Here is a 14,494-nt window from a genome sequence, read left to right as displayed (position 1 = left end):
GTTCTTGACACTTCTGAAATTTCTCATAATCTGTTCAGTATAATACAGGTTGAAACAGCATAGCAATAATCTTCCTAATATGCAATACATGCATTTACATAAGAAAATGTTTTTATTACAGGATATTATGAGCTAATATATTTACTGCCAACTTGCATGAATTCAATATGCAAAGAGAGGGAGGGGAAGAAGGGACAGGAAGTAGACTGAAAATATTCAGCCATGAAGAGTAAAGCAGATAACATGATGAAATAATACAAACTAAAAATGTAATTAAATCTAGTTCATCAAAAAAAAGGTGTTCAAGATCTTAACACCTGTGGCACATTCCTATAACAGTCTTGTTATGTATCAATATTATAACACCAGGGTGGTGTCCCAAAGCCTGCTAATTCTCTTAATCCATTTCTTGCAGCTTAATAAGCTTGTTTACTCATTTGCAAAGTAAGGTAAATGTAATGAGAGTGCACTGCAACACACCTGGAAACAAATAATCCAGCTGGTCTAGGGCAGCATCCACAGCCCTTTACCAGCACAGGCTCTATAGTTACCAGATTTGCAATATAATTACAGGTTTTAAAATTATATAACAGTTTTATCAATTTTCCTCTGTATTTCACATGTAGTAAAAACAGAGCAGACAGCAACATCAGAATCTATGCAATGTATAAATATAAACATCTCTTTATGGTTGTGCAAAAGGAATGTGGGCATATGAAAACTTAGATATTACACAGTACACCACTGGTTACACTGGGTCATACAATAAGCACTGTAGGATCATCTCAGAAAATGCAGAATGAACACTCTCTTCTTAGCGCCTCTATTAAGCAGAAGGGACACAACACACAGATTGCTTCATGTATTTCTGATGTCTGCATGAGGAGTCATAACATAAGCCTAAAAATGACACAAACCTAACACCAACAAGCTCTGGGCCTGAGGGCTTTGTCTCCAGTTTCCAGGTATCAATCAAGTTTAATTATCATCGTCTTCCCTCTTTCTGTTTGCCGCCTTAAACGATGATTCAGACGTGCCAGCTTCTGCACTGCATGTTATCCTCAGTGGGATGTTAACTCTGAGCAAGTGATGACAATGTCAACTTCACTGCCCATCACTTCAGCTGATAGGAAAAGCGCTTCCTTTCCCTCCCCATCCCATCAACTACCACGTACCAAGCATTTATCTTACTGCACCATCCCATTAAATGCGCTTGGATGCTTCATAGTACATTGGGTTTAATGGATACAAGCCCAAATACATTACATGGCACATCATGTGGTCCACCCTGTGGTGGACCACCCTTTCACCCTACATGAATGTAATATTACTGGCAACAAAATATTAAACAGACAACTGGCCATTAAAATTAAGAAGGGGGACGGGGGGAATTCATAGACAGGATAGATTGTTTAGATACTTGGGAACACACTTGAAAATGCACACTTCTCAGAAATCTGTTTCCAAGAGCCAGATCCACGAAACCAGTGCTAAGGGAAGCAGCAGCAAGACAGCTGCTAGATGTAGGCCTTGTTCCCTTACCCTCAGAGAAGCCAGTCAGAATGAACAACCAAAAGGAAGCTTTCACAGCACACAAACACCCTACTGCTCATTTCGTTTCTTGCCACAAAGGATCATTGAAATCAAAACTACTGTAATACGCTCAGACAAGAGTACAAATATGCTGCAAGAACGTATTTTTAAAAGGATTAGGGGGAGCATGTACATTAATGAATGCTAAATATAGCACAGTGCTCTTATTCTTCTACTGCATTATTCATTACACATACCAAAGAAACTGCAACTGTGCTGAAGTTTGTTGACCAAACAAGAGCTGTATGTGTGTGAAAGGCACCCGGGAGGTAATCTGAGGGTAGCATGGTAGGTGCAATACGGTTTAGACACCAGTGCAAAAATAGCAGCATTGTCAACCTACACAGCTTACATCTCAACTTCTCAGCGATACGCACAGAGCAGAAACTGAAGGGCCATCTGAATAGTAAGGTGTTTTGTTTTAACAGTAACTTCATATGGAATTGGTAGAAAGAACCAATTCCTATACTGAAATACTGTGAAAACCTTGCATTGCTGGAAAATGATGCTTTCACTACAGGAAAAAATACATGAAAATGTCTGTGCCTTGCTGAATCACAGTCCATCTACAAAGAGAAAACATTCACAAAGCTCTGCACACTCTTCACCATATGCAACTGTAAAGTAATCTGCTTCTCCTAAAGGTGTTTCCAGGGTATAAAACCTTGAAAGTTATTAACTTCAGCTTGGAATTGTTTCTGTACTTCATGCCTGCTAAAAAGGATTGAAGATGTGATCTTTGGCAGTAATAACCAAACAATGCTCCATGAGTTCAGAAATTAATTCAAACTGAAAAAACAGCCTGTACAGAGATTCGGATAGGAAGCCCAGACAGGAGCATTCGGTCTAGTCTGACCTAAATAGCAACAGGCCCTATAATATTACATGGGCCTGCAGACAATGACATCTACCTTTTAGAAAGGCCCAATTAATTTTCCCAATTCAGGTAAATTCAAAGAAACAGAAAGAGTATACATCATTTGCTTTCTGCATTTGACAGCACCCTGTGTAGCCCTTTTTTCTGTGAATGAATATGAAGACAGATAATAAGAGATCACAGACATCTCTGGGAAGACAAGTTCATATGGACTTTCTGCCCCAGACTTTGGAGGGTGAGAAAAGTACAGCTAAGTACGTTCCCTTTGACTAAGCTTTTTTTCTTCTTTTTTCTTTTTTTTTTTTTTTTTTTGGGGGGGGGGAGGCTATTAAAAAGTAAATCCATTAAAACAGCTACAAATTAAAAATTTGGATTTTAGCTCAAAACTATCAATACATCTGTAGAAATGCACTTGCATGTATAGAGCTTGTATTTGCATATTCATATAACAAATGCATTTGTACTGGTACATTAAGTTCAATGTTATTTTAAGCAATTTATTTAAGCTATTTAAATTATCTATCATTCTACTTTCAGAACGGCCAAACACTATACACAAAAAAAAAGCATCATTTTGAGTATTTGCTCAAATTCCTTAATTAATTTGCTTCAGTTGAGTTTGTATCCCATTAGGGATTAGAGCTTTCCTCATATATTATTGAAAATTTCTTTCTGGATGGTGTTTTCAGATATGTTTTTTCCAAGTAAATATTAGCAGATATTTCCTGACAGCAAATTTCAGAACTTCCAAACACTGTCAGTCCCCTGCTGGCAGCACCATCGGTGACAAAGCAGCATGAAAACAAATCCCTGTCCCCCACATCAGCACAGCAAGTACAGACAAATCTTTTAACCTCATCTCTTGGTAACCACTAGACATGAACTAACATCCTCACTTTATATCTTAGACTCAGGAAAACAATTAGCCTTAATCAGTATTTGTAGTGATAGCACAGAACAAGTACAGATAGGGGCCATCCGAGAAAATACATTTTTAGGACATGTTTTGTGGCCAGAGATCCCACTACAAATGCTATTGTAGAAATGACTTCCTCAGAGAACCATGCTTGGTTTGCACATAGCAACGAGTAATACATCCTAAAGTTTCAATTTATTTAATAAGGTTTTTAATTAATTAAGGCTTTGTACAGATCATCCCTGGGTTTTGCCTGGCTTCTCAGCTCCTTTTTTGAAGCATCATGTGAAAGTTTGCATGAGTGTAGGAGGGAAATAAAATCTGCTGGAAGACTAGTCTGTCACAGCTAGATAAAAATAAAAACACGCTGGCATTTAAGAGATAATTATCAAGTATCGTGCCCGCGAATGAAGGATGCAGAAGAACAACAAAAGTAATTCTTATCACCCAGCAACCCTCTTAACTGCATAAGCACGCTCCCTGTGGCTACCAAGACGAGCAGAAAAATACACGTAGTAACTGTATTGAAGTGTGTGCACACTGGGAATCCTACAATTTTTGAGCTCTTTCACTAGAAAATGGAAAAACAAAAGAAACCTGCTTCAGGCCTGTCCTGGAAAGATAAAGGCTTTTCTGAACAGTTCACTGACAGTCATTGCTATTCACTGATGGAGAGATATAATAAATGACAACTCTATCCAGTACAAATAATGGATACTTAGGCTGTCTAATTTGGAGAGAAACTCCATAGTTACAAAAAAATAATAATAATAAAAATATATATATATATATAGCCACTCCTACAGAATAGAAAGAGACAAGGCTCTATACCCCTGAGAAACTTGCTGACCTGAGATCTTATTTATTATTTACCAAGTTGGCAGACAAAAAACAATGAAAACATAGATTTTATGTAAAGATGTACCATCACAATTATACTAGTTTAAAAAATAGAGAGAAATCTATAAGCTTGTTTGGTGAGACCAATAATAGGGTACTATATGTCAAGCTTTTCACAGACATAAAACTCTTTGCAGCAGACATTAAAAAATATGTGCTCCACAGGAAAAGCATAATATAGTAAGTATAGTAGGACCATGTACCATCAAGCAAAAAATTACCAACTGCTCATTTTCCTCCATCAGCAATTGAATTTCTGTTTTGACAGGTATTGCCTACTTACTGTACTAATAAATATTGATGTGTGGGTGCTGTCCAATGCCAAGAAAAAAAACTTGCACTAAGTTCAGTTCCACATGTTAAAAGCTAACTTCTAAATGAGACCCTGTTGCTTTCCTTAAATTAACCCAAGGGGTTTGCTTGCCCTCCCACTCTTATTTATGGCTTCTCTCAACTTCCCCTTCCTTTCACCTCCACTGCATCACTGCTCCAAGTCACTCAGTCCAGTGCTTCTGACCTGATGTCAACATAAATCTTTGTCATGTTCTTTTGTGAGCCAAGTCAGTTTACTAAAATGTAAGAAAACTGTTCCATTTTGTTGATGTCTGTCTGACAAATCACATATGCTCTTGGAAAAGTCTCCAGAGCACCAATGTTAGCATAAGGCAGGAGAAACAGAAGTACATACCAAAACTAGGAGACAGAAGCTTGGATTGAGAAAGAAGACCTTAATTTCAGCAGCAGCCAGTAAGCTTTTCATTCTGACTGCTGCCTTTTTTGAAACATTCATCTCTTTCAATTTACAGATGGCAACAGAGTGCCTATATAGATAGATCAAAGACAAATCCAGACTCTGGACTAGAACAGCAGAAACGCCTTATAATCTAGTTTTCTAATGACAAGTTACCAGTTCAAAGACAGCAGCCAAAGACGTGCATGTAGACCACAGCACAGGGAGACAGGGAAAGATGTGAGGATGGGTGAAACACGAGGGTACAGCAAGAACCTTGAAGGCTGTCCCCCCAACAAAGGATGACAAATGGGACAGAGGGAATTATCAGAGTGAAGTAATTTCACTGTTCTAGGGTTGTAGGCTTCTGTCTTTTTAATTGTTTTCCACCAGGGTTTGGATCAGGCCCAGTGGTTTTCAGGCAGGACCACAGTGATGAAGTTGGGCCGAAATGAAGCCAGCCAGTCAGTTTGTGGGCTGAGGTCTGGATCAGGCGGCTCCACGGCCAGCCAAAGCATGGCTGTGGTTGAGCCAGACTCTGCAACAGCTTAACAGGGACTTAAGGCCCTAAGGCTGAACTTCAGTAGGCCTCCTGAGCCCATGGGGGTGGAGGAGAGACCCCAGGTGACGCTGGTCAGGACCATTAGGGCCTGTTGGTGCACTCAGGGTCCTGACAGAACCCATGAACACAGCTGTAGAGGGACACTCCCTGTGAGATGGCTGGATGATGTTACACACCTGTGCTATGAAGGCTGCATTTGTGCTGACAAACTAGCTAATAGGTGTTGGGAAGCCCATCTTTCCTCTCTCTCCTCTCTGTCCTCTCAGTTTACTCTATGCAACGAGAACAGCACATTTCTATATGAAAAATCATTTTTGTACGGACAGTGTTGTTCGTGGTCAAGATGGTAAGAAGTAAAATCAAACGCAGACATAAGAAGATTGCCAAATTAATTTACTACAGAAAATACCAAAACAATCTTAAAGACTGCCGCATCTAAAGCAGAGTTAATTTTATTGCATCTCTGCACTGTAACTTCTAAAAGTGAGGAAAAACATGAACATTTTTGTAAATTTAAGATTTATCAAAACATTTCATGGTAGCAGCTCCTCAGTCAGTATTTTTTGGGATGCTCATGTTTTCACCCCCAACCCAGAAATTCCAGCATCCTACAACTACCTCTTTGAAAGGACCTTATTTTAAAGTTAAGGTGAAGAAACTCTTCAGAAATATCTGACAAGAAAAAAAAATACAGTTAGAAACAACATGCTGTGCATTAACCAGCTTATGGTTGATTCCTCATAAGTATGCTCTTGGCACACAGAAAATGTGATGCAATTTGAGTACAGATTAGTCTAACTAATGTTATATGAAGTGCCTAACAAGATTAGCTAGAGAAGTTCTGCATTAGTTTCCTCCATCTGCCTGATACTTTTATACAGCCTTTAAAATTCCTATCTGAATTTTTGAAAGATTAAGGAAGAGACAGACTATATTCAATGGGATTTGAAATGTGCTTAGAAATTTGATTTATTTCATTCTTCTTTGTGCTTTGAACTATTTGGAATATCACAGAATCACAGATTGGTTGAGGTTGGGAGGTACCTCTGGAGGCCATCTGGTCCAGCCCCCTGCTCAGGCAGGGCCACCTAGAGCAGTTTGCTCAGGATCACGTCCAAGCAGCTTTCGAAGATCTCCAAGGAGGGTGACTCTACAACTTCTCTGGGCAATCTATCATACCCTTCTTCACTTCAGAATGGTTAATAAAATACAAAAACTTGTTTGATAAAATAGCACAACAAATATCACTCCTCTAATACTTGCATAATTCCAAAGCCAGGAAATTTGGTATCAGCATTCCAAACATGTAAGGACTATGGAAAAAAACAATAGCTAACAAAAGACTGAATGACAGCAGGAAAGAAAGGAATAGAGAGAATTTTATCTCCTGTAAAATCCCCAAAATATTATACCGTAATCATAAAATTGTATGTTTTATTGAATAGTTTCAGACAAAAGCATTTAGCCTTGCTTGAATGCTTTACCACTTATTCTATACTTTAAGATAACGGACAGACCTTAGTTTTTCTGTATTTGTTATAATGCTTGGGGGCAACTCCACTTAATTTTAATTCTAATTAACAATCATTTTTTAAGTGGGCATACATACAGAGTATCCGTAATTATATGGTGCATACAAGCATCCCAGACTTTACCAGCACTTAGAAGTTATTACTTTAAAAAAAGATCAATATGATGAAATTGTGCAGATTACAGAACAGCATGATCTTTAAGCCTAATAAATTAGATACTTTAGAAGTTCTCTCAAAACCAGTGAAAATAAAGTTAGCTAAATGCTATCCTGAACTGCAAAAACTCCACAACCAGTCTTGAAAGTTCATGTGAAAACCTGACACAGTTTGGTCTTTAACACTGATGTCAAAACACCTGAGCAATTTCCTAAGGTAAAAGATCTACAGAAACCTCTCTCTCCCTTGCTCAAACCAGCAAGTGTTCAATGGAACTGTTAGCCTCACTCATTCCATTTAGTGCATTACCATTGGAAACAGATCTACACTGGCTGAATTTTGATGGAGAGGTTTAGATGAAGCTAAGCAAGCACTGTAGTTTATGACATTGTGTAAGATAAACCACAAGCTCCCTCTACAAGTAAAGGTCTTAGCAATCTATTGTAGCAGATATGCAACAATCAAAGTAATACCCTTGTGTGATCTCCCAATTTTCATTGCTACATGAATCAACTCTAATGAACCACTGTCAAACTTCAAAGCTGGGACAGAAAATGCATAACGCAAAAAGAGGCTTCTACAAAACAGATGTGGTTATTGAAGCTCCTACAAGGGCAATTAAATTTTATTTTGTTATTTAGAGAAGGAGCTTTGTTTGTACTAAACAATTTTAAGATACTGATTGCATCAGCTGTTGGACAGAAATTTCAAAGCAAGGTAGTAAGAAAACGGGAAATATCTAACTAACTACATCAAGAGCCTAAGTCTTACCAGTTTCTTTATGGAAAGCCAATGCATATATGACACATCCTTGAAAGACAAACTTAGAAAAAGCAAGTCTTCCAACCACGCAGCAAACAGAGGCTTTCTTTTTTTCAATTTCTGCTCACTGACTAATTACTTGAGAAGCTAGAAATGTATCTGTACTTTAATTCTGTTTTTGCATGCTGCTAAAGGTCTGGTTTCCATAGTAAAAAACTACCAATTAATAAATTCTATTAGGGGTACAAGATCTCAATTTGTTTTAAACAGCTCATGTAGAACACTTGTTTTTCCTGTTATGCTTCATATTACTTCCTTATTATTTCTTATTATTTCCTGTTACGTGATTTTCTAATTAAACCATCAGTTTAATCCTAAGTACTTATGAACACAAATGAAAACCGGGCCAAAACAAAGGGAAATGTCTCATGTGTGATAACCACAAGTTCCTGAAGAACAAACTTTCAGGTGATTTTCCACTGGATTCTCTGGATATCGAAACCTATGCAAGTAAACTGCTCCCAGACAGCAGGCACTGAGCTTCCAACAAGAAACACTTTGTGTTCGCCCTGCTAAATGACCAAATGTAAAGCCTAACTCTTGCTAAAATGCAAAAAACAAACAAACAAAAAACTCACACATTTGTTTCCTGCTGTTTTTCAATGTCACAGCACGATGATGAAATGAGTGCCAGTCATCCAGGAAGGATGGATGAGTTGAATTGCCATTTTCAGAGGCACTCAAGCACTATGTGAGTGAGCTTAGCTATAAAATGAAATCCTAGATAAAGTCATAAGGACCTAAGGATACCATATCCAGTGTCCTAGAAGGATTTTATTTTCTTACTCTCGTTTTCCCCCCTGCGCTTCTGCATAATTGCCAGTCTTTTGCATAGAATACACAAAATAAAGTTTTAATACTTTTCCCCTGTATTTTAGATTAAAGATAACTACTCAGTGGAATGCACTAAACCAGAAGCCTTTGCATTTTGTTGAAAAACAGAGCTAAGCTTCACAGACACAGCACTTCCTGAGGCTCCTTTACTTATCAAAAAATAAAAGAAAGAAAGAGAGAGGACTGAAGATCCTGCCCACACTACATATCAGAAGTGTACAACACATTGTTATAAATAAAGCAACTAGGAGCATAAGACAAGGAGAAGCACAACAACAACAAAAAGAGTTTAAACCTCATCTTTCCCAAAAGAAGCAAGGTTAAGTAGCAGCAATTCAGTGAACTGGTCATCCTTCCAACAGTCTTAAGAGGCACGTTCACACTAACCTCACAGGCTTGGGTTTTGCTAAGTGCTGACAGAGTTGTACCTGAAATGGCATCCTCTTTTCCTGCACTGCCTCCTCACAGCATCACCAGAACTCTCTTATCCCAGCCTAAGCACTCGCTGGACAAGCAGACTGGCATCCTACAGGCTACTTCAGATTTAAAAAAACAAAACCCAAAACCTAATTGGCACGCATCATGCCAAAGCAATGCCAGCTCTTTATATCTAAATCCATATCTAAAATGAGTCAATTTAAATATAAATAAATTGCAAGACTGGTTTGAGGCAAATCTGTTCTTTCATGGAAAAAATAATGCACCCAAAGCTTCACCGACACACAAAGTTCTACCACTACAAATATTTTGGTTAGCAAGATGTAATTTAAACAACTAGTAATAGCCTTTTATTATTTTGCATTACAACTGAGGTTTGTATGCAAGTCACATGAGTCCAGGCATTAAAACTTTAAGAAATACTATACCCTGCAAGATTGCTTCTAAATCAGAGTTAGCAATGTCATAGCATTTCATTATCTCCAGGGATGTGAGGAGAAAAGGAATATTGCTCCGAGTGCAGAAATATTTGTATCTGATTTTTTTCATTTTTTTAAAGGATGAGATAAAATGCTCTGTAGAGACTTTTATGTTAAATATTCAGTTACCAAACCTAAATAAGCATGTTCACATTTAAAATCAGTAGCTTTAGCACATCATGGTTTTCTCTGAAGTTCCAAAAATACACTAAGAACAGGTCCTTTCTTCTTGACAAAGACCACTGACTGAAATTTTTCATTCCCTATAGTATAATTCACCAAATGTTACTTCTACCACAAACCAAATCTGATTTATATAACCCATTTAAATAAGGGAAATATTTTCCAGCATATTTTCTCTTAAGCCAACTAAATCAAGAAATAAATAAAAAGGAAAAATAGACCTAAAGTTATAACAGGTTTTATTTTTAAAGTTATAAATGGAATGAAAATCGTTCATATTAATGGTTAAAAGTTGAGAGTATCACAGAAGATTCTGTAACAAGCTAAACAGCAAAAAAAAAATAAAAAAATCCACATTTAATAGAATGACTTTCATAGAAATGTCAGTCACTGAGGAACCATAGGTACTTTACAGCTAGGTGCTGCACATTAACTAAATATTTTGACTGCTAATGCATATAAAAAGACCTGAATGGAAGATGGACAATAAAGAAATGCCCAGATTTTACACTGTTTCTCAAAAACATTACACTTAAAATTCCCCCTCGGATAAGTATTTAAATTATGTCCTATGGATTTTTTGCTTTCTAGTATTTCATTAAAACTTTCCTAATTGAGTTGTTATTGCAATTTTGTTCAGTAATTACCACCAAACCCAAATTTTAATATAAATTGAACCACAGCATCACAGGTAGCAGAGAATAACAAACTGCCACCCTTCCTCAGAGGTGTAATTTACTTCTTCAATTTAATGTCTGCTTATTTTTGTCAGACTGCCAAAAAATGTGTCACAAGAAGGTGAAGCAAGCAATGAAGGTCTTTATTATACCCACTGTAACTGTAAATTTCTACCTTTTTCTTTCAGCACGTTAATTACATAACCTGTTACCGCCTATACAACACAATCCCAAGGCCCACAGAAAGACCGCTGCTTCTGCCACTATTTATACTGAAATTTTAGTAGATGATTTTGCAAGTGGAATAATGTGATCGCTACCCCTAAGGCTAGCCAGCCACGAAAAAAAACAGAGCAAAGCTCAGTTACTTTATTGTTCCCAGAATAATCCCTAGGGAGTTGCAACACAAGACTTGCTCTCTGGCTCGCCACTGTCCAGCGCGCTCCGTTGTCCGCCCAGCCTCAGATGATGCTGGCAAACCAGGCAAACACCTCTGCAGCTCTTGGGCTGCACTTCGGCATATTCATGAAGACAGGAAAGCAGTTTGATAGAAATGGAGATCTTTTGACTACATAAAACTGAGTCTTCCAAGTGCTGGCTTCACGAGCCCCATCTTCTGCCAGTGGTTTGTCTTCAGCCAGGTTTGCCTTCCTTTCTCCAGCCTCTCCCAAGCTCACAGCAACAGACCCTAAACAGGAGGAAGTTCCACAGTTTGGTAATTTTCTGCAGTTGTTTTCTTCTAGCCTGTCCTCTGATTAAGTCTATTCTCCACAGAAATGTTTGCCTTTGGGGTCTGCAAAACAAAATGCTGCATTCAAAGAGACGACCTACCTCTAAGAATAAGAAATGTGCTGGTTATTTCAATAAAAATTATCCATAATCATTAACAACTAATGATTAATAATTACTTAAACACATAATTGATACCAAATTTATTATTTTGTCAATTTGTTTACTCCAACTTGAGATAGTTGGCCTAAATGAAATGGTAACGCCCTGCATGTTCTTCCTCCTTCCTCCCTGTGCCCATCCAAACGTGAGTCAAACTTCAGGTGAGGTCTGGAGCTGCCCTTCGTTTTTCAGTAGCTTTCCTGGGTTAATGTACAATGTAATGGGGATTTACAGCATATTCTGTCTGTGCGTTCAGAAAGGAGAGACCTTGGTGCCTCATGCTCCTGGTTATAAGGAGTCTCAGCATAAGAAGGAAAGCTTCACACAGACACAAGCTGACAGCGTGTATACACTCTTCAAAGAAGAACAGATGAGATTTCACACCTGACAAGATACTTGGAGTCTATATGTCAAATACTATGAAAGGGTGGGGTTTTTTTGTTTGTTTCTAAGGAACACTTGGAACTCCAAGGAAATATTTAAATCCTAGGACAACTTCATACTTACTTCCAAATATTACTTACTACAACTTAGGAAACTTTTGTTTTGATTGTTTTCATTTATAGGAACCTGCAAAGTAGTTTTCAAGGTTATAATTTGAAAGAAAAACCTGAAGAAACATCTTAATTGAGGTCACCAATGGAAAAATAAAAGTGTTGTAAAAACATGGCGTAGGTAAAGTACAAAAAATGATAGTATTTTAGTGTGTATTAGCGTTATGCAAATGCTCACAATGAGCATGCGATAACGCAAATTGTATGAAAGATGTGTGAAAGACACATACAACAGGGCAGCAGCAGCAGAAGTAATTTCTGTTTACAAATGAAAAGACCAGGAGCACAACATTCTATTTCTTCTCAAGTATAGAAAAACCCTTTTCCAGCCAAAGCACAGGTAAGTATTCTGCTTTGCAAATGAAGTAAAGCATTCTTTATTCCAAGACTTTGCTTTGTCTGCAGAGGAAAAAAAAGAACAGAAATAGAAGAACAAGGACGAATGGACTATCATGCAAGCAACCTTAAATCAAAACACAGCTGTAAATCTAATTTTAGGTCTATTGAACTTGACATTACAAGCTTAAATAATATTATGTGCACTTATTCCTCCAAGAGCAATTATTCTGCCCTCTTATACTTGAAAACAAAACTTTCCTTTTCACATCGATTAAACAATAATGTTACCTAGTGTCTCATTATCCTGAAAAGTATCAAACCCTCAAAGGATTCACAGGTATGAAGCACACATCACATAATCCATCATATCACCGTGGACACATTCACAAATCAAAACCCAGAAGCCACACGAGGCAACTGTACTACTTATTTGATGAACTGAGTACTGAATTTGTGCTTGTTTATTTTTTTAAAGCTCTTCTTAAAGTAATAAACCAAATTATTCTCACTACTGGACCACTTCCATACTTTTCTCCTGCTTGACACTGTCAGATACCTTTCCTTTCTCTCTGTAGAAAGAAAGCTTCTTACTAGCAGACAAAAGCTTCTTTTTTAATCCTTTCAGCAAAATCTTGTTAGGACTGAAGACTACACAGCTTACAGACAGCAGACATGATCCTAAACTACACACTATAATCTAGGGAGAAATTCACATTTCAAATGTATACTAATTAAAATTCTAAACATTGCATTTTGCCCTGGATTGCAAAACAACTTCGCTATCATCTCTGTCCCAAATACATACTAACCATCTATTAACTTGTTTAAAACATGCAGAAAACAGGAGATGGAGGGGGGATTGAAGTAAATATGCAAGAGCAGAGTGCAGTTTTCTATTCAGAAAAGCTAGAAATCTCAAGAGTGCCGAAGGCCAAGCTGTTGGTATAACTGCATCCATGCCCAACAAAAGAATTAATGTAACCATCTCGGAACTGAAATTAAACAGAATCACAGAACGGTTTGGGGTCATAGCCATTAATTCATATGAGGCCCATTATTGGTGTCCAGGTCCAGACAAGCACCAAGATAAGACCTCTGTGCATTTTTATTCCATCTGTTAGAACAGTGAATAGCCATTAAAATGAAATAAATATTCTGTATCTGCTAAGCTTGAGTTCCAGGCTTGTGTTTTGGGCTCATGTACTGCACAGAAGGGTAAAATGAGCTCCCTGTGAACGTCCCCAGGTCAGCACAAATCTCACCCTTTGCACTCAACGCATTATGTTGTTTCTCCACAGCAGTAATAATTATTCACAACGTCTTTATTTGGATCAGTAACCTAGAAAATGTAAACACTTATTCTACAAGCCTGTTCTAAACCAGGATAAGGTCCCAGTTTCAAAAAGCAGCATCTAGGTACATGATTGCTACCGACTGCAATTGGACCTAGATGCCAACATAAATCTAATCTGTGAATCTGATCTAATCCATCCTCTACGAACCCCTTCTCCTCCTTTTCTGGCAATATACATATACACATCATCATACTAATTGGAATAAAATTGTGTCCGCAACTTGATGTTCCCAAACTTAGCACCTAGCTAGATATTAAGACCAACAAAATGGAATGAAATGGAATGTCCTCTGAGACTGAGGTCCATAAACTGAATGACCTGCGTTTCTGCTGCGCATAAAGAATAATCATCACAAAATTTTCACAGTAATTACAGCTACATTAAAAACTGCAATAAAACCATAAATGAAACAACCTTTAAAATAGAAGAGACAAAAATGACCCCCAAAATTTTTTATTTATTTTTTAAGAAAGATGAATAAAAGCAAATACTTTTATATAGATTCTTTTATTGGTTTAAATGCTACTTCTTCACCAAAACACACTCTCTAAAGCAAAGGACTTGTGCTCTTTCCTTCATTTTTCTGTACCATTCTTGAAAAGCTGGGGACATTGCTCTTGTTAAACTCTTCCCACCTATCGCTGAAGATAAAAGAA

The 14,494-nt window shown here is 37.5% G+C and overlaps 1 protein-coding gene across 4 annotated transcripts in view; it reads right to left on the bottom strand.

Annotated features, from left to right (window-relative positions):
• ZDHHC14 (zDHHC palmitoyltransferase 14) overlaps positions 1-14,494 on the bottom strand; it is a 114,843-nt gene that overhangs the window by 50,559 nt on the left and 49,790 nt on the right. The window lies entirely within an intron of this gene.

Source organism: Netta rufina (assembly GCF_964035555.1).
Source record: "Netta rufina genome assembly, chromosome: 3".
Classification (NCBI taxonomy): domain Eukaryota; kingdom Metazoa; phylum Chordata; class Aves; order Anseriformes; family Anatidae; genus Netta; species Netta rufina.
This window is presented reverse-complemented; position numbering and strand designations above follow the sequence as displayed.